General features: G+C 42.4%; 2 long non-coding RNA genes across 2 annotated transcripts in view; both read right to left on the minus strand.

Annotated features, from left to right (window-relative positions):
- Nucleotides 1-11,293, minus strand: part of LOC113982966 — a 37,396-nt gene extending 26,103 nt beyond the window's left edge. The window contains exons 1-4 of the long non-coding RNA XR_005565624.1: nt 11,211-11,293; nt 10,852-10,987; nt 10,314-10,425; nt 6,367-6,594 (exon numbers count right to left, since the gene is read on the minus strand). This is a non-coding gene — a long non-coding RNA (uncharacterized LOC113982966). The remainder of the gene's footprint in view (nt 1-6,366; nt 6,595-10,313; nt 10,426-10,851; nt 10,988-11,210) is intronic.
- Nucleotides 11,294-15,086: 3,793 nt separating this feature from the next.
- LOC120324361 lies at nt 15,087-22,897 on the minus strand. Its single transcript, XR_005565625.1, has 3 exons — nt 22,672-22,897; nt 18,464-18,590; nt 15,087-15,150 (listed from the first exon to the last, which is right to left on the minus strand). It is a non-coding gene; the product is annotated as an uncharacterized LOC120324361 (long non-coding RNA).
- Between the last annotated feature and the right edge of the window lie 3,685 nt (nt 22,898-26,582).

The following is a 26,582-nucleotide window of genomic DNA, read 5'->3' on the forward strand; positions in this document are numbered from 1 at the left end:
GAACATTTCAATCAGATGTGTTACCCTACAAGTCATTTCAAGACAATTTGAAAACAAAATCAATGTTGCTGATATGGATAATAAACCTCTCTTTACAAATGCATTAATAGAAGTATCAGTTTAAAAAGAAAAAATGCAGTAAGATTATAAATTTATTAAGCAAAACTCATTGACTGAACAGTGCAGACTATTGTCAGCCACTTCTAGGACTTTGTTATGCAGTTCTTCAAAGCTTAAATAGCACAATTAATCAAACTAATTGCAAGCCTGGAAATTCTTTATTCATAACAGTAAATAACTACATCTATTAAGTAACTTCTTGTAATGTAAATCTCACTATTGAGGCTGATATTATCATGTGTTTTCCTCCTAATGGATTTAAAGTACCTGCAGTAAATAAGAGCCGAAAGTCAAAGCTTTTTTAAAGCAAAATATCCCACTTCTAATATTTAAGAAATTCCTTCTAGACACTTGAAGATGCTCATGTTACAGCAGACTGTGGGAATGCCCTTCAGTTCCTTACACATTACATGTCTAATAAAGCCTCATGTCCCAGTGACAGAAGCATCTGGCTCTTCTTTCCTAATCAATAATATTCAGCAAAAGTCCCTTCTTCCAGCAGCAGCATAAATTATCAGATATATGCAAATAGACTTGCTAATGTTAATTGCCAGGGCTGATTGGTGATTAATTTTTTGATTATGATCAATCACTCCACACGAATTTTAATAAGACATTCAAGGCAATCTGCAAATTGATAATAATTAGGGCTCCCAACTGGTAATGCACCCACAGCCAACTCTGACACAGCCCTGGGACAACACATTCCTGGGACAACACAGCCCTGGGACAACACAGCCCTGGGACAACACAGCCCTGGGACAACACAGCCCTGGGACAACACAGCCCTGGGACAACACATTCCTGGGACAACACATTCCTGGGACAACACAGCCCTGGGACTGAGCATGGTCCTGGAACAACGTTCTCCAGGCTGGAAGAGAGAAGAGAAAGATCAAAGTCTCCACATCATCTCTAACAAAAGCTCCTTTTTTGCCATTTTTAGGGTAAGATGGGCTATGGTGTCCTCCAACACAACTGGCCACCTTCTTTGTGTCCCTCACGAGGTCAGAAGTTAAATGGGAGTTTCATTTACACAACAATACTTTGGAAACTGTTACCCCAATTTGCAGACTGCCAGCCATGAAAACAACCACAGGATCCCAAAAAAACCAAAGGAGGAACATCTCTCAGAACAGTCCTGCCAGACCTGCAGGGAACACGGCCAGAGGCAGGATACAATTAGAATTTCAGGCCCTGCAAATCAAAAAAGGGCCAAACAGAAGGTTCAGGTAATGTCTTTCTTTTCCTAAAGCAGAGCAGGCAAGAACATTCAACTTCCAGCAAACAAGAAGAGGAATGTTTTCCCTCTGTGACACTTGTTTGTGTACTTCAGGGGGAAAGTTCAGTAAATATAACAGCTCAAAATGCAACATGATTAATAATATTTCCTTTCCAAGGGAATTCTCTTGCAAACATAAATATTTCCACACAACACTTTAAACCCAAACACTCTCGCTGTGCACGGCCCAGGACTGGAGAAGGTCGGGAAGTTCTCCAGACGTGCAGACCCAGTGCTGGACTTTGCTCTCCATCCAGAAGGACAGACAGACCTCGACACCTGCGAGGAGCAGCTCAACAACCATCACCTGCTGCCAAAGATGAGGGAATGCCAGGGCAGGATCCAGAGGACAGTCCACTGAGAGCACATTGTACCTCAGCACTGCCCTGTCATGGCCAACTGATATCCAGGCTTTTGAAATTCCTGTCCCCATGGCCCAAATTCTGATTTGCACAAAATACTCCTCTTTATTTGTCAAGAATGGTGTGAAGGAGTTGGAATACAAATGAAAATAAATCCCTGAGGTCTACAATTCTTTCAGTTCTTTCAGTGCTGCCAAATGGACCATTTTATGATGAGGTCCCAGGTATTTTCTCCTCTATTTGAAGAGCTTGCAGTTACTGCAGTGCAAGTAGCTCAGCTTTTGTTTTCATTAAAAAGACAGAGTAGGATTGGCCCCTACTTTTATGTTAAATTTTCTGAACATAAGTTAGGTTTCAGTTGAATGTTATTTTGCACAGGAAATATCTTCTTCCTGAATATGTCATCTTTTCAACAAGAAACTGAAACGTGGTTTTTACAAAAAGTGCAGCTTTAAGTGAAGCTTTTCAACAAATAGGAAAATATTTTCTTTTCCTCCCAACAGTTTCAATAAGAAAAAAAGCCCAAACTGTAAAGAAGTGTATTCTTGCCTTCTCTCCTATATAGCAAACAAGAAATGTTTTAAAGTGACACATGTATACATGAGGTTTTTAACTACAAAATGGCTTTTATCTTGGCATTTTTAAAAGCCTGGCTCTATTCTTGGCTTAGTCTTATAATTCTCATCCAGTTTCAAGAATTTTAAACAGTTATAGAGGGAAGTTAGTGGCCACAGCAAGGACAGTGTCACGAGGAGCAAACATAAGTGTGTAACAGACATTTACCTTGGACAAAACCAGCCCAGTTCTTCTCTAGTTGTCCCAGTTCAAGAACTCCCCTCTAGCCAGGGAGGGATTCTGCTGTTAAACTAATATCTTTGATAAACCAATTAGGTCCTTACTTTTTAAGTTAACATTCCATTAGTTTTATTTTTTTTAATTCTGCATATTTTCTTAAGCTAAATAATTAAAAACGCTTAGGTTCCCTTTGCAGCTGAGATCCCTCGCTGTTCCCTTCATTAATCCCTTCAGGAAAACTGAAGTGCTGCCACGTTCCTTGGGTTGGGTCTGTCATCCCTCCCCAGCTCCTCACACTTGTACAATTCACAAGGTCACGAGCACAAAATGTGCTTGTTAACTGACACAAGAATAAAGCTGTCAGATGGGCTGAGGGCTCCTTGTGTACCAGTTTAGTGAAATATGATTATCCAAGCTGTAAAATGGATAAACCTATTAAATTAATAAATCTGCTGCCCTGAAGACTACGACTGATGTCGCTGCCTTACCTACAAGGCACCTCTTCTTAAATTAATACTTGATAAAGGAATAAATCTCTTAAAGACACACACTAAAGCTTTGCATTGAAGAGTTATCTTTTGTGTTACAAACTGTAAGTACTTTTTACTGCAATGGATCTAAGTGAGAGAAAATGAATTCCAGAAAAAGAAAAGGAATCTTAGAAAAATGTTATTACCCAGCTAACACTGTGGGCTGCTTCTTATCTGTACACAACTAATCACATCATGTTTCTTTTCTTATTCTAATGTGTGTGGATTTTGGTGCTCATGAAAGTGAAGGATAATTAGCAGGGTAGTGGATAAAGTGGAAGGGCAGTGCCTTATCAAAGGCAGAGTGGGTCAGCTGCACATGGGCAAAAGGAATCAGGATTCTCCTCATTCGGCTGCTTTGATTTATTTCTCTGAAGGTCCAACAATGAAGTTTCACATCAGGGGAGAGAGAGGGGAAAAGACTTTCAAAGGGTTCATCCTTCTTGACTTCTCAGAAAGCCTTTAGCTTATTGTGTTTGTTAGGGTGCAATATCACTGTTCTCTATTATTATTAATAATCTATTACACAGAGATCCTCACAGAAACAAAAATGAACTCGACAGGGCACCAACCAAACACACAGCAAGATGACATCTCTGCTGCTGAGATTTTACAGTCTAAAGTATAAAAACCAAAAAGTGGAAGGGGAACAGACACACAAAAGGAGCTGCTTTAAGATCACCTGGTAACGAAGCAGCAAAAATATGGAACAGAAAACAGAGTCCCTGACCCAGCCCCAGCCCCACTGATAAACTTGTACTGCACCAACGTTAAAAAGGAGACAGAAATCAAATCTCAGCGCATCCAAAGGCATCCAAAGGCATCCAACGGGCTCAAAACTCAGAAGTGAATTTGTAAAAGGAAACAGGAAATGAAAACTAAAGAGGGTTGACATGATTACGGGGTGTTAATAAGAAAAGACATAAGCCAGGGGCCTTGATGTACAACTAGACAACAAGAGGTTACGTTTGGAGTCAGGGCTATGCTAATTTGCAAACTTGGGCCCATTTCATTAAGTGAGCTGAGAGACAGCCTGTCTCAGTCCAGCAGAGAGGGATCTCATTATCCATGTAGGGAGCAAGAGATAAGAATCTTTTAATAATTGCTGGGACTTTTTTTTTCAGATGATATGGAATGCCAATTTATGCCTCTCCACTCAGTGTGGATAAAAACCAGCCTCCTTCACAGCTCAGACCAGCCCCCCTCCTGGCTGTGGCCATTAGGACAGGGAGGGAAAACAGAGACTAATATGTTTGCCCGGGAGACCAATGCTGTAAAACTCCATTAAATGCACTTCATATTGGGAACATGTTTGTTTACAGTGGATGGAATACTTTGCCAAGGATTTTTACTTAATTATTAATAATTATTAATAGGCACAGCTGTAGGATTTAGGTCCAAATCTAAACCCCTGCCAGTGGGCAGGACTGCTACGGACAAGCACCCCTTGGATCAAACCCTTGACTCATTCCTTCTGAAGGAATGGCTCTGAATCCATACCTTTGGAAAAAAGCTAAAGAGCATATACACCTTTTGGCAGAAGCACTGTTTTTAGTGCCTTCCCCTTGTCCCTCTCCAAAACACATCCACTGCAGCCACGAGAAAGGAGCTTTCTGGAAGGCAGAGGTTTGTACAGCTCTTCCCTTCCCTGCCTCCTTCAGACTGAGCACACCATGGACTTTGTGACAGGGACAAGTTCAGTCCAAGAGGGACCAATTTGGAGAGACCTGAACCTTTCACATGACAGTACAAACACTTCTTAAAAGCACTGGCAAAGTCAGACAGAGTCTCATGCTCATGTCTGACATTGCTAAAAGCTCAGATATAGATGCAGTAACTTACCAAAATCACATTAATGGCACTTAACTTTTAAGGGTAAACTTTTCCCTCTGCCCAAATTTACACCACAAGGAAAGGAGGAAGCAAAACTGTTTCCACAGCCCAATCAGCTCTTTTGCTTGAAGTCCTGTGTTGGATGTACACCAGTGTTGGAAAACATTGTCCAGGGAACTCTGAAGCCATGCTTATCTCCACAGCTGGCTGCAGGGTTTGTTTCTATGCATTGGATCAACCCAAGGACTAAGTACAACTTCTCTATCTCCTCGACAAGAACTAAATTATCAGGTTATATTCAGCTGACCTTGCCTCTTTTCCCAGTTTCTTGTTGTTCATGAACCATTTTTAGTTTTCCATGTGCCCATTTACTATTGGCAATAATTTGGCCAGTATCTTTTGTGAAAGGCATGCCCAGTCTTCACTGTGCAGGCAAGACTGGAGAAAGGAGGATTGGCACAATGAAAGCTGACTTTTCTGGATAAAAAGCTCATGTTCTGGATCCTTAATTCAATAGGAACAACTTAAAAATCAGCTATGTGGGCACAGATACTCACTCAGGTTGATGAAAGTGCCTTCTGCAAGCACTTTATGATATTTACATTTAAGGAAAAACCATTTACTTTTTTGCTTTTGATTTAAACCATTAAATTTCAGCCTGGATATTTAAAGATAAAAACTAAAATGCATAATGTGACACTCCTGAGGCATCACGTTGGTTGCTCTGCTCTCTTCTGTCTCCTGTCCACATGTTCCTCTTGTTGAGTTGGAAAATGTGTATCCAGGTTACCTTGGTTTGAATTTATTTGCAAAGTATTGAGTTAAAAGTCCAGCTGTAATATAATTAGAATTAAGTAGGTTAATAGGCTCCAGATTTTTTAAAATATATTAAAAGGAGATATCTTTCTCTCTCTCTGCTTATTTCTCATAATTGCAACATGAATTTAAGGTACTATAAAATTAATAGAACATTGACTCTAGAGACTGAAGTCTCCTGCCCAGGCAGACAGACAGCCTGGCCCTGCCGTGCCCCCAGCTGTGACATAACCCTGCCCACCAGAACAACTGCTTTACCTCTGGGCACTCTCATTTATTGACCCTCTAAGAGGGATGTTAAAAGACCAATTGCAGCTAATAATGTGTAATGCTTTCTGTGAGCTCAATCCTTGACCATAGAGAGAAGATTTTAAATTACTCACCTCATTACTTGCCACAGAAAATCTGAAGGAAAACCACCCTCTCCTACTGAAAATATAGATATAGATGATATAGAGATAGATAGATAGATAGATAGATAGATAGATAGATAGATAGATAGATAGATATTGATGGCACACAGAGGGAGATTTGCAGGTTGGAAGTACAGATATGGTGAAGTCACCTTTAGCCCACAATGGGTACGGTTTGAGTTCATGGTTTAGGAGGTTTTGGTAATTAAACTTACACAGTAAAACCAGTTTCCTTGTCCCGTTTCCTCGAGAGACCCTTTTGGCTGATGTTGGTGTCTGAGCAGCCAGGGCAGACTGGAGATGTCACAGCCACTGTCCCATGGCCCTGAGGTTCTGAAATGGATGGACTGTGCATCCAGGTCCACTTAGGAAAAAATCTCCTGTTTTCTGTGCCCTCATTTCCCTGCCAGCTGTGGCTGTAGCTGGCAGGCAGAGGCTCTGTGCTGTGAACACAAGAAAGAGGAGACACAAAACAAGGCTCTTGCTCACAGCTTCTGCAGCTGAGCCATTCCCCCCAGCCACATACCTGTGCATGTGCAAGTATAACAGATCTGTGCACACCAGCACATTCACTCAAGTGTAGGATATGACATAATTATAGCCAATTAAATAATTTTCCCTAAGATGCTTTTTAGAAATCAAGTTGTTACCTATTCATCAGGCTGTCAGTAAACACATCTCTCTCACATACAACATGTTTAACTTTGGCTCATGTTACATTACTCATACACAATCCTTGTGGTAATTAATGACACCTCTATCAGTTCCCAGCTTTTCCAAACCCCTGCAAACAAACAAAATTATTAATAATTGAGGGGACTATCCTTTATCCATTTGAGACCGGTTAGGTTTGGCTTGTTTGTTTGCTTTTTCTTACTATTTCTATATTCAACACAACTTCTAGAGGTGGGCATGGAGTCACTGACCCCAGTCCTGGGAATGCTCAGTCCTGCCAGCACCTGGAGGAAGGGGATAGAGCACATCCAAGAATTGAGGAGTTCAGCTTGAGGAGGCTCAAGGTTTGCTTTGCTAGGTGTGCATTCAAAACTAAGTACTGTCACTTCACAGATGCAAATACATATACATGCTCATTTTGGTTCAGAAACACACTTGTTTTTGCCTATATATGTATATACATATATACTCACGTGTTCTGTAAGTTCTGCAAGCCAGCCCTGGGCCTGCAGCCCAGCTGATTACAGTTCTGTGGGTTATGTTAGTTCTGGCTCAGTTTTCTGAAGTTATGTCTGCATTTTCCCCTTGCATCAGGCAGTTCTTCCAGAGGCAGTGAGTGTTGCAGTCATAGAAGAAGGATGACGTATTGCCTGGGTCCGGAAATGTCAAGTGGACTGGTGGGAAGTGCATTTTGTGATGTTCATGGCAATGGCTTCACTAAAGCCCAGCCTGCAAAGCTGAAGGGCTTTCTCAGCCCCTCTACAACCTGGGCTTTTCCTCAACATCCACCAGCTAGACCTGCTTTAATCCATCACAAACAGCTTCTGTCCTTATCCTAAATAAGCCATGGAGCTTAAACAATGTTATTTAACCTCCCGTGCCCTCTCCCCATATTTCTGCTGGTGCCAAACACCCATAAACTCATTCCAAAAAGCCACACGTTACCCAAGCAGTGCTGCCTGAGGAAAGCATTCAGGAGTGTTTATGGGGCAGCTGAAGTGTAATGATTTAGTAGATGTTTATAAATGTTTATACTGTACAGATTAACATTCCCCAGGGGGCCTGTAATGAAGAGAGTGCTCCAACTGGAATCCAACCAGCCAGCCTGGGCTGAATGAGCATGAATGAATCCTGCTGGCCTGCCCTCCCGAGCTGTTTACTCGCTCTGAGTGGATTTCCTCCATCCCTGCTCCTCTGGCATCTTCTTTTGGGACAGGCAGTAGAGGAATCTGGTCTCAGAAGGAGCACAGTTTGGAAACAAGTTAGAAAATCCAGCCCATCACTTGGGTCATTGCAATCATTCTCAAACTGCACCAGACAAAAGAACAAAGAGCCCAACCCTTGTGCTGGGGAAGTGGAGGCTGGAACTCCCGGTGACTTCAAAGGGAGCTGGGTCTCACTCTCAGAGCGTGGCTTTCAAACATCACATCCAAGTGTAAACACTGCAAATCATATTGAAGCAACTGAGTCCTCCTATTGGAGCAGGAGCAGGGTCTTGGTACTTGCAGAGTTTTGTGTTAGGTCACTGTGTTTACAAACCATGACTTCAGACAGTGTGACAATGTGCTGGAGGTTCCCAGAAATAGCTGATGAAAGAAACACTGACCTACTGTGGGGAACAGCTCCACCAAACACCCACTTGGAGAGGATTGAACAGCTCCACCAAACACCCTGGAGGGAAGGGACATCTCTTATCCAGAGTAAGAATGAACACCTTCAGTTTGTTCAGTGATGGCTCAAAGAATAAAAATATCTGCACCTGGTATTGGGATTCATGCAATGGGTTTTAAACTTCCACAGGCTTAACAACATGAACACCAAACTCAAAAATTAAGGCTGGGAACTGGTGGGTGAAACTGGGCCTGCCTTGATGCCTCAGAAGCAATGAGCAAGCAGGTTTTAAAAGAAGCTAACAGCAGTGATGACCATGAGAAGCATGAGAGAAAGATGGTTTCTTTGGGTCACGATGACAGGTGGAAAAAGTCAGCCTCTGAAATCACAAGTAGAGAAACAAACCCCTCTGGAATTCTGCTGTGGTCAGGAGAGTAAGAGTTTTTATACATGACACATGTATATATTCAGAGAGTGAATCATCTCAAGGGGGCCAGGGAAGGGTGGGAAGAAAAGAGAAAGGATCATGGCATAGCCATAGTCAGCATGGGCCAAAAAATGTGGCCAAAAACACCAAAGAGAGTAAACTGTATCTTCAAGAGGGGAATACCACTGCCAGTGGATTTCTGCTGACAGTCTTCTTTAAACTGTGCTTTTTTTGCTGCTGTGATAAGATTTCCCATTTCTCCAAAAATTATTCTACCTCTGGCTCTGACAGTGACATGCCTGCACAGGACAAACAGCAGCACCACGAATTACAGGTGTTCTCAAAATAAAATACACACTATTCCTTGCAAACTCTTAAACCACAGCACTGGGGGCTGAAAATGCCTGCTGTGATTCTGCAGCCTCCCCGAGGGATCGGACACATGGGGAGGGCTCAAGACATAAAATTTCTTTCAATGGGTTTCTGAGATGTTTTTAAAGGCTGAAAATAAGTTTGCTTTACATCTTGGCTGGAGACGCTGGACAAAGGTAATTTTGTCTGCAGTGGTTTATTTGCCCATCTCACGGAGCTGTCTCAGCTCGTTACAGTGTTTGGCAAACACTCCTGGTGCAAGTTCTGCTCTGTAACCCCACTTGGGTCTTTAGAGCAGTGGAAAAGACAGATACTTGAAATCTTCTGGAGCGCTGTAACCGTCAGGTAATTAGCTGGAGCAGACTCACAAAGTAGGAAAGGCTCACGAGAGCTCTGAAATGAAAGCACAAAATGCCTCCTGGAACTAATTTTAGAGTGGCTTGAAGTATTTAATCCTGCAAATTATTGCCAGTGAGGAAACCTCAAGGTACTGCTGGATCTTAATAGTGGCAAAGCAGCAGGAGGGGCTCACCCTGGGCTGCCTCCTGCTGCTGGCACAGCAATCAGATGCTTTACACCCTCACAGGGGCAGGGGCATGGTTTGTTCCCAGCGACTTCCACAGTGGCCTGGAATTGTTCCTCTCTTGTGTTTGGAAAGGATCCTTTGTCAGCAAAGCCAATTCAGCCCTACCTTGCAAAGAGCAGAGCAAAGGAAGAGGAGAACAAACCCTGGGGGTACAGACACCCCTGTATCCCCCTAGACTCTCTGCCATGGGTGCTCCCCACCCTTCAGAGGGCAGGGCAGGGTTCAGAGGGGCACAAGGAGGCAGAGTGCTTCACTCCTTCCTAAGACCTGTCTGATTTGGAAAGATGCCTTTCTGATTCCTTGCTCTGCTCATGAGTGCTCCTTAAGGAGGCTGAGGAGATTGGATTTATTCTTTCATCCCTCCAGGAGTCCCTCTCTCCTGTGTGAAGTGCAGAAAGGAAACGTCAGCCTCGTGAGGACTGTTTTTAGGAATAAGAAATGGCAGATATGGGACTAGAAACCAACTTCTTATGTTCTTAAGACCTACTTACCCTCAAAAAGATCTTCAGATCTGCAAACTCCTTTACTTGCATCAGACACCATGTGAGGGAATTGGGAACTCCATGTTCCTTTCCACTGAGAAGATACTCCAGAATCCTGTTGCTGTGGTGGTTAAAAAAAAATTTCCTTTATTTTCCAGACAGAATTTATTCATAGTCAATTAATACCCCTTTGTTCTTGTGCCAAAATATTCTTTTATCTTTAATAAGTAGTCTGTCTAGCTCTGTGCAAGCTCTACACTTGATTGCTGCAGAACCAAGGAGTTCCCTCTTCCACAAGCCATAGGAAGAAATGTTAATAACAGAACATGCTGTAATATCCCATGCAAATTTTGCAGGAGCCCATCCAGGTGTGTGCAAGAATCCATGTACTAATTTCAAAACTATTTCTACTATCAGCTTTCCCAGCTGGAAAGATTTGCTCATCACTTAAAAACAAAGGAGAGGTAGCAACCTACATTTTAACATTTACCTGAAATGTGTTTCCCAAATAGGAGAGTTGCAGTGTCTCCTCCTTTCCAAAACTCACCAGGCACCAAGAAGCATCTCTTCAGCAGAGCCAAGATTTAAGATCCTGCACATTTCATTGAACAACATCCACTTTGGAATTCAGATTTTGTTTCTTTTTAGGCACAGGTATCCTTTTGCACATGCACGACTTATATCTGCAAGACCAAGTGATCAAATATTAGAACTAAGGATAGACATAAACCCTTATTCATCTGCAGTATGATTCATTCTTTAAATATTGGATTATGTCTTGTTTTCCACCAGATTCTACCTCAGGATGGACAGTGTTCACTTAATAAGCAGATATTCAATATTTTGTTACAGTGTCATTTTTCAGCATGTGGCTTGAGGCCTTATTTACCACAAACTACTCCAAACCTGCTTGGAAGACACAATTGCTGATTTTCTTGTGAGCTTTTCTCGGGCTGTTATCAGGATGGCATCTGAGTGCTTTCACAAGGCTCATTGCTTCTAACAGCACCCTGGAAAACGAGAGGATATTATTATTCTTGTTTGACAGATGGGAAACTGAAACACAAAGAGATTCAGGTCAAAACATTTTGCTTTTGTTGGGTACCCAAACTGAGATGTCTGGGAATTGATTTCTCAGAGTTTTTAACTCTGTGCAGCATCCCATGGCAGGAGGAACAGCACTGACAGTGCACTCTGCACACAGGAACACAGAAAAAATCAAATTAATAGCCAGTTGGGAAGAATTCAAATTGACTTCTCTGAGACTTGGTGAGATCTTTGCAGGATTGAGATGCCTCAGCCATGAGATCCCCCATTTTCCTTTCAGTTCTCCCTCTTTTACTCCACTTTCCCTGTTTCCACAGCAAATACAGGCAAAGTCCACCAGAAACCAGACTCCTCCTCTACCCAGCTTTGACTCATCCCCTGAGCTGCTCCACTTTCAGAAGGGAAGGAGCCCAGGGTCCTCTGCTAAATATAGCACATGGTCCTGTAATTAAAGACTAGACCAAACACAGGTACAAAAGGAAGCCAAATAAACACTTTGCAGGAAACCCTAATTTCATGAATTCCCGACACCCTTTTCTAAATAATAAGCTTTTCAAGGAGAACACTGTCTCCATTATACATATGTATATATAAAAATGTAATTTTTATACAAATGTAATTTTTAATTAAAATAAAAATTCTTATCTATATATGATATATACAATATATAGGATAGGAATGTTACATAAGTGTAATTATATAAATTTATGCATATTTATATTCTTGTTCCTGAGTAATAACCAGCTGAAATTTTCCAAAACCTGGAAAAGGTACCTGGCATTGTATACTAAGCCCAAATGATTAAAGCTTTCAAGTTAAAATTAGAGGTGATCAAAATCTGCCCAATAGGTTTCAGTTCAGCATTTTGACTGCGTCCTTCTGTTTCACAAAATCAGGATGTACGTGCCTGGGTAAGTCAAAACCATTTGTATTTTATAATGCTCACTGCTGAAGGAATATGTAGGAGCAGGACTCCAAATTTCCAGTATTCAGGAAATTCAGTTATTTCATTATTTCATTTCATTCTGAATCGAGAGAACACCTATACCTCCCTTGCCTCAAACTTTGAAATTCCCCTTAAAATTTTATTTGTGTTGGGTTTACATTGTTCTAAATAAATCAACCAGAGCTGATACCAGCATGGGAAATTTCAGAGTGAATGTTTGGAGCTTGACAGAGTTACAAGGAAATAAAGAAGCCTGGAAAGTTTCAAGCAATCCTAGTTACAGGTACATCACCAGCTATTTTTAAAATACCACTGCAGTAACATCTAAATTTTGTTAGAAAAAAACTTATTAAATGTGCTCTGTGTTATTTTCAGTGCAGTGATACTCAGGAATGTATCCTCATTTTCCAGGTGCTTTTCTGCCTCTCCCACTTAGTCATAAGAGAGTGAGGAGTGGAGCTCTGCCCTTCCTCAGCCACGGGACTGCCTCATTTCATACACCCATGAAAAAAGACCCCAATCTGAACTTTTTTAACCCAAAGGACCCCCCAGTAACCTCTGGAAGAAGGAGCAGCAGCTCTGAGCTTTCCACCTGGGGCAGAGCAGCCCCCACTTGGGAGAACACAGAGGGGACTCCTAAGAGAGGAAACCAGGGTTCAGGCTAATTCCATGCCATGGAAAAGCTGGACAACGTGGCCTTTTCACTGTCTAATATTTTGTTCTGTTTTCTTATCAAGGGGACAAGAAACTTGACTCCAGTGCCTTTGAAGGACACGCTGGGGCTTGTGTGAATGTTGGGCTTCTCCTGGTTCATAAAGAATCAGTCAGGGCTTCATGAGAACTGTCCAGGCAAAACCCCCTGTGTGAGGATGTTCTCTTTTGAAGGGAGGTGAGAAATCAGCTCCAACCCCGAGCTGAGAGTGGCTCTTTCCCAGAGCTGGGCAGTGGGGAGGGCTCAGCCAGCACAGGAGGAATTCCCCTGGAATCAGGAGATCCTGACTCATGGGGCTGCTGTCCCTGGGATGGAGGGGCTGGACTGAGTCTGGGCTGGGTCAGAGCAGGGCCCTGGCAGAGCTCCCTGGTACACAGTCAGTGTTCCAGGGAAATAAAGGAAATACAAGGAAAAAACTGTTCCACAGTCAGTGACAGAGGCTCAATCCCCGGGGCAGGAGCTGCCCAGGTGACACGGATAGGAGACCCTTCCCAGTTGGTATTTCCTTTCTCCCTTCATTTTCCTTAATCTCTGCTCCTCTGCAACAATCACAGTAACTCACTCAGCTCCTGACATGATGCTCAGGACACTTATAAAAGCTGTCCCCTAACCTGGGGGTTTAGCCCTGATTTCAGCAGTGTAAGATGAGGCTGCACACAGAGCAGAGCTGACACGGGCCTGGAGTCCCTCAGCACTTTTCCTCAATAAATTAACAGCAGAGCTGCTGCCACAGCAGCCTGAGCAGTTTGCAACATTTGTATTTCTGCTTTGGCTATTTATTGGTGTTTTTCACAAGCCCTTTTAATGCCTCCAGGAGTAATTTATGGGGACAGAAGAGCATGAAAAGAGCAGATTCCACTCATTTAAATCTCTGGGTGATGAAAATCACATGAGAAGAGCAGGTTTCTCATTGTCTCTTTTTCATAAATGGCTTTCTGAGGCAGTAAAAGCCATGTAAAAGCAAACATAAACACTGTACAAACACCAAGAAATTCAGGTTTGTTTGGACTTACCCAAACACTGCCCAGAAATTTTCAGGTTTATTCAGGTTTGGGCTCTGTTTTGTTAACTCATTCCTTAAAATGTTGCAGGTATTAGTTATTGTTAACCAACCAGATATATAGACTAAAATTTCTTTTAATTGATATTACTATGCAAAAGGATTACTTTAATAGAAACAGTTCTTAGTATTATTCTTATTTCAGATTTTGATGAGTAATATGTGTGACTGTGGTGACTCTTTTTTCCTTTTTTTTTTCTTTATTTGGCAGCCCTCACTGCTCCTGCTCCAGCACATGATCTGGACACCCAGGATGGTCCAAGTTTCCAGCAACTCACATGCTGGTTATTTATTTTATAAAATAAGCAAATTAGTGAAGCATGACTTACAAACTCTTTGATCCAGTGACCACTCATCTGTGTACTCACATAAAGAACTGTAACCTTTTAGTGCTCATAGTAAGAGATATGGACAGGTCACTAAGTTTCCTTCCTAGGGCTGGAGGGCAGTTTTGGAGGTATCTGCCACACACTGAAGCTTCACATTTTTCAAGTGAAGTGAAATTTCCAAAATAAGTAGCATTTGCCTTCTAAAGGCAAATGAAAGAGGTTTCTTTGCCCTGTCTTTTTTAATTAACTAATACTCTTAACTCCCTAATTTCCAGAAAAAGTCATAGAATCACAGAAGGGGTTGGGTTGGAAGGGACCTTAAAGCTCATCTTGTTCCACCCCCTGCCATGGGCAGGGACACCTTCCACTGTCCCAGGTTCCTCCAACCTGGCCTTGGACACTCCCAGGGATGGGGCAGCCACAGCTTCTCTGGGCAACCTGTGCCAGGGCCTGCCCACCCTCACAGGGAAGAATTTCTTCCCAATATCTCAATCTAAATCTATTCTCTTTCAGTTTAAAGCCATTCCCTCTTGTCATAGGATACAATGTTTTCTGCTTCAGCTCTCCTACATTTCATGTTTTGCCTCACGAGACCAAATTTATTACAGTAAGGGATGTAATTTAATAGTATACTTTAAACAACCATGAATGTACCTGCTTGGCTCCTCATTTTTCACCAAGTCACTCGAGGAAGTATTTAAAAGCCAGAAGACTGCCCCAGAATTTGTGTGAATAATCCAGGCTTCATGATTCTGCAAGACAGAATAGAGAGTTAACTTGAGAGGTTTCCTCTGCTGCTAGTCACATCAAAATGCCATAAAAGCAGACAGATCCTTTCCCACTCTGTTTCCCTAAAGGGCCATGGAAAGAAATCTCAGTCTAGACCTTCATCCAGCCAAAAACTCCTGCACCCATGCTCAGCTTCCTTCACTGTTATCTCTGTATAATCAGAGGAAATAATCCCCAGTGTACAAAACTGCCAATATATTCAAGGTTTTGCAAAATCCCAGCCCCCCAGACCTGAGCTGTGCAAAGTCACAGGATTATTCATAATTTCACCAGCCTGATTCAGCAGAAGCAACGTGGAATCGTTTCAAGTCACATATAAAGCTGTTTATGGGTGTTGGGAAAAGCTGTGTCCCCTGAACAAAATGTAGCTTTCTCTCAGCTTCATTCCTGGGTTTAAGGAGAACTAAACCATTCTGGAACTTGCTGGGAAAAGGGGAACAGGGGGATAGAGAAGGACAATTTATCTCTAAATTACATTGCTCTTCAGAGTAAACCACAGAGAGCTGTAATGGGACAAGTAATTTTTTTACCTAGTATAATTAATTAGAACCCATAAAACCCAATTAAACAGCACTTTTGAGACTATCAAGTGGTGCATGTTTGAAACTGCAAATATGACAGTGTAAGTACGTTTTTATAGCTGGGCACACTCCTCAGGATTATTTTCAGTGCTCTACTAAAATGGGAAATGGCACCAGTTTGGCCCCTGATAATAAATCGCTTGGAAACAGGAGATATTAATAATCTTTATGGGGGTAGGATGGGAGCCAGATGGGGCAGGGAGGGGAGTGTGAAAGTGGCATAATATATTGGCCTGGAAAACATAATCCAGGCCAAAGCAGAAATGGAATCTTGGTGTGTATCCGAGCGGGCTGGGAAGATAAAAGGAGAGGTGGTGGCTGAAAGGGGGCTCGCCCTGGGAGATGAGGAGGATGAGTTCCAAGGTAAGGAAGGGAACATCCTGCCAGGTAAGCACAGAATGGGAGCAGAGGAAAGAGATGCTCCAGCAGATTTCATGGCAAGGAGAGGGAAATGTAACTGGGAAAAGGTGTTGGGAGCTCCTGTCCCTGCCCCGCTGCCCTGGGAGGGGGCTGTGTGTGTGTACCATGGGTGTGATGGGTGTGATGGGCTCAACACACGATCCAGTGCGAGGAAAAGCTCACTTGGCCCTTGTTTATTGACATGAGGCCCCGTGGATGTTGACCTTGGCAGCCGGGGCCCTTTGCCGTGTGCCAGGCGCTCATTCCCTGCCCCTGGAGCACCGACACTCATTAGATCCAGGCCCATTCCAGTCTCACGTTTCCAGCAGTGACCCGTGGCCACCAGAGCCTCCACAGACACTTCATCATCCCCTGTCAGCAGCTCCCAGCCCGGGCACTGCCAGAGCCCAGCGAGGGCTCAGGAGAAACCTCTGCCTGGGGAGCCGCTCCCTGTGCACACGGAGAGCAGGGACACCCCATGGAGGCCTTCCTGCTCCTGGAATTGTGAGTTTGTTTGGGTTTGGAATTTCTTATCCTTCAGAAAATAGCAATGCACTGTGATAAAATACATATATATATATATATATATATATGAACCACCCCGCGCTGGCTGAGCCCTGTGACAGAAGCAGACGATTAAATTCTGACAGTCCCACTCAGCTGTACAACGCTCCCCGTGCCAGCTGCTCCCAACAAGGGGTACCTCTATCTTATCAGTCGCTCAGAAAATACCTTCAGAGTCACCTATCAACATAGGAAGAATATTTAATCTAGAAATGCAGGAAAATATACTCTCAAAAGAGATTTGGGAGGAGAAATGGAGAGAACAGCTGGTCTGGACAGAAATGTTGCAGCAAAGACTCACAACATCCACAAGGAGATCCAGGGAGGACTCAAGAGCATCAAGGAGATAAGAGCTTTCTGCAGAAATGCTTTGTGCTCTATGTTATGCTCCCTGAAGGTCTGCAGAGTGCTGTCACATTCTTTATATACATGGGGAGGCTATTCATCTCTTAGTTTTTAAGAATCCATTTACTAAACTAGAGAATCTTATAAATATTTGCATTTCATAAGTCTTATGCCATTTCACCTGCACTGAGCCCTTAAGCTTTCTCAGCTACATAAATTATTTTAAGATCTGTCTCCTTAGTATATCTAAATACTGTCATTTTAGTTTGATAGAGACATTTCTTTCTCTTTGCTCTGTGTGTAATTTTCTCAATTTAGGAACTAGATCTTAAAGGTCGATTCCAACAGAAGTCTTTCTATGATTCTGTGAAAACGGGCAAAATTCTGAGGCCTTTGAAATCAATAACAAATCTCTCAAACTTTATTTGTGTCAAGATTTTGAGTTGAACATATTTAAGTAAATTCCTACATTTGTTTCTAAATGAGAGATCTGTAGCTCTTGAAGTGTCTTCTTGGGATGTGTTAATTTTGATAGGAAAATGAAAGGTGCTAATTTGTCCCTGTCGCCATATAATATTAAACAGTTAAATATGGTCTGATTTTGGAAACAGTACATGGCAGACATCCTTAAAAAAATCATTCAAAAGGTACTGAAAGAATAATCTTTTCCAAATCTGTCAACAAGATTCTAGCCACTGTTCCTGGCACGAAATCTAGCTTAATTTGGTAAAACAATCACTTTTGCTCTTGCAAACATTGTAAAACAAATGGGGTCACGGAAAGAAAAATGGGAACATTAAAAAGACCCTTGATAAATCCTCAGGAGTGTGCTGCTGTGGTACTGTGGGGTATTTCCAAGGTTTTAAAAGTACAAGTAGATGTGGAGGCAGGAGGGAGCCCAGGCTGCAGGGCTGAGGGGCTGCAAATCCAATTCTGAGCGTGGTTCTGCTGTGAATGCTTTTCCAGGTCTCACACCATTACATAGGATGTAGCATCATAATGATGTCAACCCTTGGCCCAAAGAACAAGCTGATTTAAGTTTTATGAGGGGAAGGATGATTCCTTCCAAAGGAATGGTGAGTGGGATAACACAGAACTGTGGGATCACAGTTCAGGGAACTCACAGTTACGCTCTGAACTATTTTTAGCAAGGTACTGCAAGTTCAGGGGTGGTTAGAAAAGGCCTGCACAGCTCAAGTGAAGCACAGCCTCTCCAAGCATTCACAATTTGCTCCCAGTTTTGCAGAGAGGGAATGAGACCCTCTCTTCCCTTTTGCTGAAGGTGACTGTGCAGCAAGGCTGCTCTGGGGGTGTGAAGGAGCATCAGAGCCTGTGCAAGGAGCCTTCCCTCCCTGTCCCCACCCTGGCACAAAGGACAAACACTCACCTCACACTGGAACCAGCACATGCCCCTCTCTGCTCTCTCCAGGGTGCACCAGGGCACAGGGAAGGGAGGGGGCAGCAGCAGGACCCAGGTACTCATTGACATGATTTCAGTCCCAGATTTTCCATCTCTAGGGAAACACAACCCCCCAAAGATCAGATACAGAGGAAACACAGGGGTGTGGGTTTTCCATCAAAGTTACTGCTGTTCCTGCAGTGAGAGCACGTCAAAGACCTTCCCCCAGCTCCCTTTGGAAAGTCACTGCAGATGACTTCTGCCAGCTCCTGTTATGTTTTTCCCTTCTTCAAACACATACTTAAGAATATCCAGTTATTGTAGATCACCAGGAACACACAAGGAATGGGTTGCTTTATAAGCTTTACTACAATTATGGATAATGCTGGAAATATATACTGTATATTTCCTGTATGGTGGGACTGCTACAAGCACAGAAAATCCACATTGAGGGGGATTTCTATGCAAGCTATGCAGCAGATAAAGATTGGATTGCAAGCTTGAATTACTGATTCAAGCTGCTGCTTTGCCTCTCCCCACCCACTTCCTTAATAGCTTTTAAACTTAAATAGCCATATAAGTTAAAATGTTCTTTTATAGGGTGAAATAAACAGATTTTATGGTTCAGAAACTGCAAGTTTAGAGATCAACACTTTACCACTAATTCAAGCAGGTTCAAGCTAAGGAAATGGCTCATTTTCTTCTCTACAGTTGTTGAGATTTTTTTCCCCAAAAAAAATTCAAGATGCACTTTAAATTAGATGTTATGAAAACTCTGGATGAAGACAAGACTTTCTCTCAACAAAGTACATCTAATTTACTGCATTTCAGGTCCCAAATTCCATGAAATCAGAAGGAAATTACTGCTGAAAACCTCAGGTTGGCTAGAAATTGGTACAAAACATCAGAATTTATTGTTCATGTTTTGATATGGCATTAAAAATAAACAAACAAACAAAGAAAGAATCAACAAAACCCAACAAACTCACAAGGAAGGTTTCATATGCCACTCTGGAAATCTAAAAAGGTCTTATGAGTGCAAATGTAATTAATATTTAAACTTCTTTTTAACCCTCAAAGCTCTGTAAAGAGCATTTAGCCCCAGCCCCAGTACAATCCTCTCCAGAGAAACAGTGGGAAATGCCAGTTCCAGCTGTCTCAGAGAACCTGAGGAGAAGCAGTTCTGACAAGCTCCACACCTTAATCAACACATTTCCATTACAGGAATTATCCATCAGATATTTTAGGGAGCCAGGGGGATAACCACAACCCAGAGGTTCTTGCAGAAATAATGGGAGGGTACAAAACCCCAGGAAGATACAGCTTGGAAAGTTTGATATGACCTGAATGCACAGAAAGATATTTTCAAGCCAAGGAAGGGCAAGAACTGATTCTAAAGAGTAGTGGGAGACACTGCCCTAAGTGCTCTAAAGAAAAATTGCATTGCCCTGATTGTTTTATCAGAAAAATCCCAGTGTGTTTCATTTATCCATCTATCTGTTCATTCAACCCTCACCATTATGATTTTTGAAGATCTGATACATCCAGTAACAGCAGGGGAGTATTTTTCTTCCCATTATTATCCCAGCTACATTAACCAGCATTTAAATGGTTAAAATGGAGGTTTTTGTTTCCAAGCAAAGCTCATCCTGTTCCTGAGGACACCAGTAATGGTGGTATATGACAACATAATCAGCAGCACAAGGATATAAACAACTCCCAATTATCCCAAACCAAAATTTTTGAACATCTTGTTACATTTTTTCCTTAGGCCTTAAAATTACCGAGTTGTTATGGTTGGATGCTTTGTGGTGAATAAATCTAGAATAATTCCCTGGAAAGAGTGAACTGCTCTGAAATGCTGTTAGTGCAAAAGCCCACAGTACCAAGCATTCCCTGGCCTTCCCACCCATGGGGAAAGAACCACACCATGTTCTCATTGTGTGGGACAGAAGACCAGGGGGGAGGAGCAGGGCTGGGGTGATTTCTAGGAAGGGGGAAGCAGCTGCTCGGAAAACAGGCAAAGGGAGAGTGCAAGGAAAACATGCAACAGTGGGGTTTCTGCACATTTGACTTGTCTAAGTGCCCAATTCTCTAGGCCTGCAGGCAACTCACAAAAAAACCCCCAACTATTAAAAAACTCCATGGCCCATGAACACAACTGAATGGAATCTGAGAGGATCCCTGGGTGCCACTTCCCACCTGAGCGCACGGAGGCACCCCTGGATCCTCTCAAATTCCATTCAGGGTGTGTTCATGTGTCCATGCACAGCTCAGAGCTCTCACACAGATAGAACACGAGATCTTGTGCCTGAAACAGAGATGTCACAGGACACAGCACCCAGATCTGAAGGCAGATCAAAGTAACCACACTGAGAGCCAAATCCAAGCTCGGGCTTTGAATATACCTCCAAAACACGGCTGGTTTTGGAGCCAGACTTTGGGTTCTGTCATCCATCTAATCTTGAAATGGGTGGATCAAAGATGTTCAGTCTGAGGCTTAGTAAAGTGCTAACAGACACTGTTGAACAGAAATGGTTCAGTGAAGTCCTCCAAGCAAGAAATAAATTTGTTGGTGGACAAGCTGGGAAGTGAAAGAGAAGTGGAAGTGGCTGAGGAAATGACTACCTATCGATTATTTTGCTGGGTTACCTCCTGACATTGGCTTTATTTACAAAAGGAGGGAAAAGGAGGTATAAGGTGGTTGAGGAATTGGACCAGAAAGCTGGCAGCAGTGCCAGAAAAGACTGGAAATTAAGAAGGATGCCCAGTGGTTTGAGTGCTGGTTTGGAAACCAGTAGCAATCATATGTTTGGTTCTCCATCCCAAATTTCCTGTATGACCTTGGCCAAGTCATCCAGTGTCTCAGCTTCCAAAAAGTGAAATGGAGCTCAGGAACCTTGTTAAAAAATAAAACAAAAACAACTTGTGGAGGTGAAGAACTATCTCCCTCTACAGCCTCAAGGCTTAGAGGGAGCCTGATGTAGTCATTGAACAAAGGAGACTGGATGGCTTCCTAAATTATTCAAAATAGAAATGTAGATTCACAATTATACAAAAGAACTGACTGCAGAACACTTCAAGCTGTAGGGACAAGCCTGGTGATAGATCTTCTGACATTTCCATGCTCCTGTTCAAGCTATAGGAAAAACACACACACAGGAATTACACAGCCCTGGCTGGCACTGGTGTTTGCTCTGTAGATGGCACAAGTGCTAACCTTATTTTCTACATTGTTTATGCCAATGTAAAGTGGAAATAGCTGTAGGAATTACCCCTGACATGTGTGAGATCTGGTCACATCAACCCTCTCATTTATTCCAGAGCATGTATTTTCCTGGCCATCATTTCTCAGCCTACCTTAGTCAACTGCAATAACATTTTTGGCCAGTACAAAGTTTTGACCTGATGTCTGTGCAGATCTGGAAGGAATTTCCCCTTCAACACACATGATCTTCCATTAAGCAAAGCCAGTTCCATGATTCCTGGAAGAGTTAAGAGGTACAAATATCCTGTAACTCTGGATCCTTGCAATTAATTCTGTGGTCTCCTTTTTAGGGACAAGAAGATAATTCTTTCACACCCGGGGTTGATGGGTCATTTAGGGGCAGTCTTATCACTCTGTGAGCAAAGACACATTGCTAAATAATTCAAAATGGAAATCTCTGATGTTGTTCATTCTTCTGCTCTAACTGAGCAAGTGTTATGCAAATTTTGGAGTGGAAAAATAGGAACTCAGTCTCGCAAATGGAATGACAGCCTGGATGGGTTGCTATGCTCTGGAGAAAACAAAGGAGAAGAGTACCAGACCTTATTTACAGACCTTTCAGTTCACTAATCATGAATAACTGCAACATTTCTCCTGCTGCTACACACAGACACTTCATCAGTGGTGACAATCAGAGAGGGCCAAGCATTTCTACCACTGTGTCATCCCAACCTGGCCCATCCCACTTGCTGATGGAGGCTCCTCCTTGAGGCATTGCTGTCTTTAACAGAACAACACTCATGGACAACTGTTCAAGCACAGAGAGGATGCAACCTCTTAAATACCTACTTAAATACCTTGGCATTAAAGGCCAAGCTTGAGAAAGATATTTAGGTAATAAGAACAAGAAAAATAATCAAATCAATCAGTAAAATCAGAATAATGACATTAATCAGCAAAAGAGACATAAAAAAATTAAAACTCTTACCTTACAACAAAGTCTGGCTTTGGAAAGACTTAGAAGTGGAAACTTTTCCTCCTCCTAAGTAGTCTCTCAAGTTGGGATTTTCAAACTGCTGTTCAGCTGTGACTTCAGCTTGAAAGCTCTGAAAACTTGTGGCTGCTCAGTACATCTGTGTTAAAATTCTCCAGAAGTTCACATGGTCCTTCACTTGGAGTACACAACTGCTCTGCTTGGAGAGGGTAAAGCTGTGGTGTTCCTGCTGGAAATGTTAAGACAAACTGTGGAAAACAAGGGTTATGTCCTAAATCTCCCTCACTCATGGCTTTACACTTCTCTCCCTTGGCAGAGCAGCTCTTCTTGGTCCATATATTGGGCAGAAAATGCTCAGGTCTCAAAGCTGCTGTTTCCTGCCTCCTGCAGGAGGTCACTGCACAGAGACATCCAACACCAGCTATCACACAGGTGGACATGGGATTTTCCTTTCCCAAGCAATGTCCAGTTGGAAACCATGGAAACCTCTTTAGCCATAGAGACATAAAGATGCATTAGGGAACATTCTCACCAATCACATGCATCTTTACGCAGAAGCAAAGCCAAAGTTGGCTCCTTCCCCCGTAGTGTAAAAATTCCTATACAGATTATACACCTTATTAATTCTAGGCCAGTGAACTTTCCTCCCAGTTTATAACAAAGTGTCACATTATTAGTCAGGCTTTCCAGCATCTTTTGATAAAAATGGTGTTTTTATTGCTGTATAAAAAATACAAGGCAAGTTAAATGTTCGGTATTTTCTTATAAAATATTTAGGTTTATAAACTGTTGCAAACAGCCTGGTGTTTATATAATATTCAGACATCTCTAATGCCTCTTATGAAAGCTAATGTATAAGCTCTTAGCTTTGCAAAAGGGTTTTAAAGATGCTCTGCCCATCTTAAAGTGTAATTCTACATAGTCTGAAGAGCTACTTTGATAACAGCTTGTGTTGAGCTTAATGTTTATTCCTCCCACTGCTGTCTAGGTTGAAATTTGCTTACTTAATGAGTGAAGGCCCCAGTGCATTTAAAATTTAAATACCTGACTAGGACACCCTTACTCAGCAAAAAGCACACACATGCCCAATTTCAGGTACATGCTTAAATCCTTTAAGTCTCAGAGCTCGAATCATATGCCCACATTATTCAACAGAGAGAAAAGCAGTTGGGAATACATTTCTGAAGCATTTCTGAGGCAGAAGAATGTAGTTCACAAGGGTAGGAAGCTTTAATCACTTCTCTTCCAGGTATTGCTCAATCTCTGCCACTACTAAGAACCAACTCCTGTTTCAGTTTCTGAGTTGCTGTAATTCTTGTTGGTTGTTCCTGTAGATATTTTACTTTTGCTCCTAAATAAAATAAATAATAAAACTACTCAAACTACAAGGCCACAATTGTTCCCACATCCAACAAAATGCCAAGCAGAGTGGGATTCTTTTCCCCCCATCAATGGACTCCAAGGTGTCATATTTGCACCTTGTCATTTTGATGTCAAACAATAGAAACAGTCAAGAATATTTATAATTTTGAGCACATTGTTTAAAATAGAACAGTATCAGAAAGACTCTCCTTGGATTTCTCCTGTGAAGAAGAACAGATTTTTAATTTGTTCCCCTGTGCAATTTCTAGGGCCTGTGGCCATGGAGGGGAAGTTACACAGCACTGAAAGTTCTGCAGCAACCCCAGGACAAGAGTTCTGATCCTGAGGGAAAACTTACAGAGTCCGTAGGGATGGTTTTCCATAGTTTCTTCTCCTGTGTTATGTGTAAGTAAACTATTTTTCCCCATCATTGGACAAATCTGCCACTTTTTGGGTCTAGAACCTCAAGAAAACTCATTCTCTACCATAAAGGCAGAAACAAGTCATCTGATTCCTCCCCAGACTTCTGCAGAAGGACAGACAAAGGCCATGCAGCAGATTATCCTCCTGCTAAACTCCCAAAGCAGCATTTCCTTGCCAGCTCCAGCCCTCCTGGAGCTCCTTCTCCACCCACACCGAAGTGGCCTCTAGAGCCAGGACTGGCAGTGCCAGGTCCTTCTGCTCTCTCTGTGTTTTGCTGTTCAGTAACTTCACTCCTGGGATCTGATCACAGTGGTCAGAAAGATGCCCCTGTTTTGGTAGTAAATGGCATCTGGCTCCCAGAGCAACACAGGGCCAAGAAATACCTGCACAGACAAACAGCTCTTCCCAAAGGTCCTCTGTACAATGATAATGGCACTGCACATGACCTTCAAAAATTCTTTGCATAGTAAATTAACTCTCCTCAAAGCATGATTTCATAGAAGAAGGCAAAAAAAAAAAAAATAAAAACTATCAAGACTGAAGAGCTTTCATTTTCAAGACAAGGACATTGTGGCAAATTAAAATAAATTTATCCTTTGAAATAAATTTAAATAATTATAAGCAAGGAATAGCTTGAAAATATTCTCTTCCCTGCCCCTTTCAGTTTAATTTAATGAGGGACACTAGTTAACAATGCCAATAATAGACTGTTGTGGAAACTCATCATGGCCACTACAACCCAGCTGTAATCAGACAGAAAAGTATCGAGGGTTGGCCAGTGCAATCATTATCAGATTGAGATTATTCAGAGAGAGAAAAAAAGAGCAAGAAATTTTAAGAAAGGACCTTTGTTTATTTGATTAACTCCTTGCCATCTATTTTAATTCTTCCCACTTCTTCACACAGTCATTTTCCACTCATCTCTCTCAGCTTCCCTGCTTGCTTTGCTTAGCAATGCATTTCTTGCAAGCACATGAAAGCTTTTCCAATGGTCCCAATCAGGCACATTCTCCAAAGGCAGGCTCACCCTAAACAGCACTCGGAGTCAGAACAAGATGCAAGACAAGTAGATCCAGCAAATGAATAGGAGGCATCACAGTGAGACAATTATGATGAATATAAATAAGCTGGCAAAAAGAAATATCATTTCACTGAAACATGCAATTTTACTGAACCCAAAATCATTCTTGGAGACAAATCTATCTTCAGAGAGCTTTCAGTATGAGGGTTTTTGAGGTTGCATCAGCTGTGATCTAAGGCAGCAACATCCCAGATATTTAGACTGAGTCTGTCCCCATTTTGCAAAGGCAAATTTTGAATGTCAGAATTGCCATTATCTGACCACCTCATGGTGCAAAGTTACCATGAGCCCTTTGTGGGAAGGAGAATGTTCTTAAAGCCAGTTAGTCCATATCTTCTCTTGCTTTTATTTAGAAGCCACTGTGCAGCTACACAGAAATACCTGAGCTAATCCAGCATGAGCCAGCTCGAGCACAGAGAACAGACACGCTCCCCCAGGCAGCTGCTCAGAACAAACCTGTGGAGAGCCACAGCACACAACTGCAGATACTGCACCTCCCTCAGGTACCTCCACACTGGACTGTACATCCACCTCTGCACATCCACCTCTGCACACCCACAGCCTCCACAGCCCCCTCTGCACATCCACAGCCTGCCCTGCACACCCACAGCCTCCACATCCACAGCCTCCTCTGCACATCCACAGCCTCCACGTCCACAGCCTCCTCTGCACATCCACATCCACCTCTGCACACCCACAGCCTGCCCTGCCCATCCTCACCTCTCTGCTTTAGCCTGAGCAACCAGAGCTCTTGCAGGCCATGCAGCACTGCACATTTCTGACATGGTTCAATAAGTCAGACAAATCTGTTCACCCAAACACTTCCAGTAACTCTGCTTAGCAATGATCTACAGGATGAGAAACATCCAGCAAACTACAGCAGTTTTAAGAGTTTTACTATGGGTTATTTCTTTTTCTTTTTTTTTCTTCTTATTTTTTCCCCATTAGGGAATTACCAATTGTTCCAAACTGTTATTAACTGGCTCCCAATTCCACACACACTGTCAAAGTGCTGCTCAGCTGGCGGGCACACCGTGCC

Source organism: Pipra filicauda, unplaced genomic scaffold (genome assembly GCF_003945595.2).
Source record: "Pipra filicauda isolate LSUMZ 115617 unplaced genomic scaffold, ASM394559v2 scaffold4_size7858003_pilon, whole genome shotgun sequence".
Lineage (NCBI taxonomy): Eukaryota > Metazoa > Chordata > Aves > Passeriformes > Pipridae > Pipra > Pipra filicauda.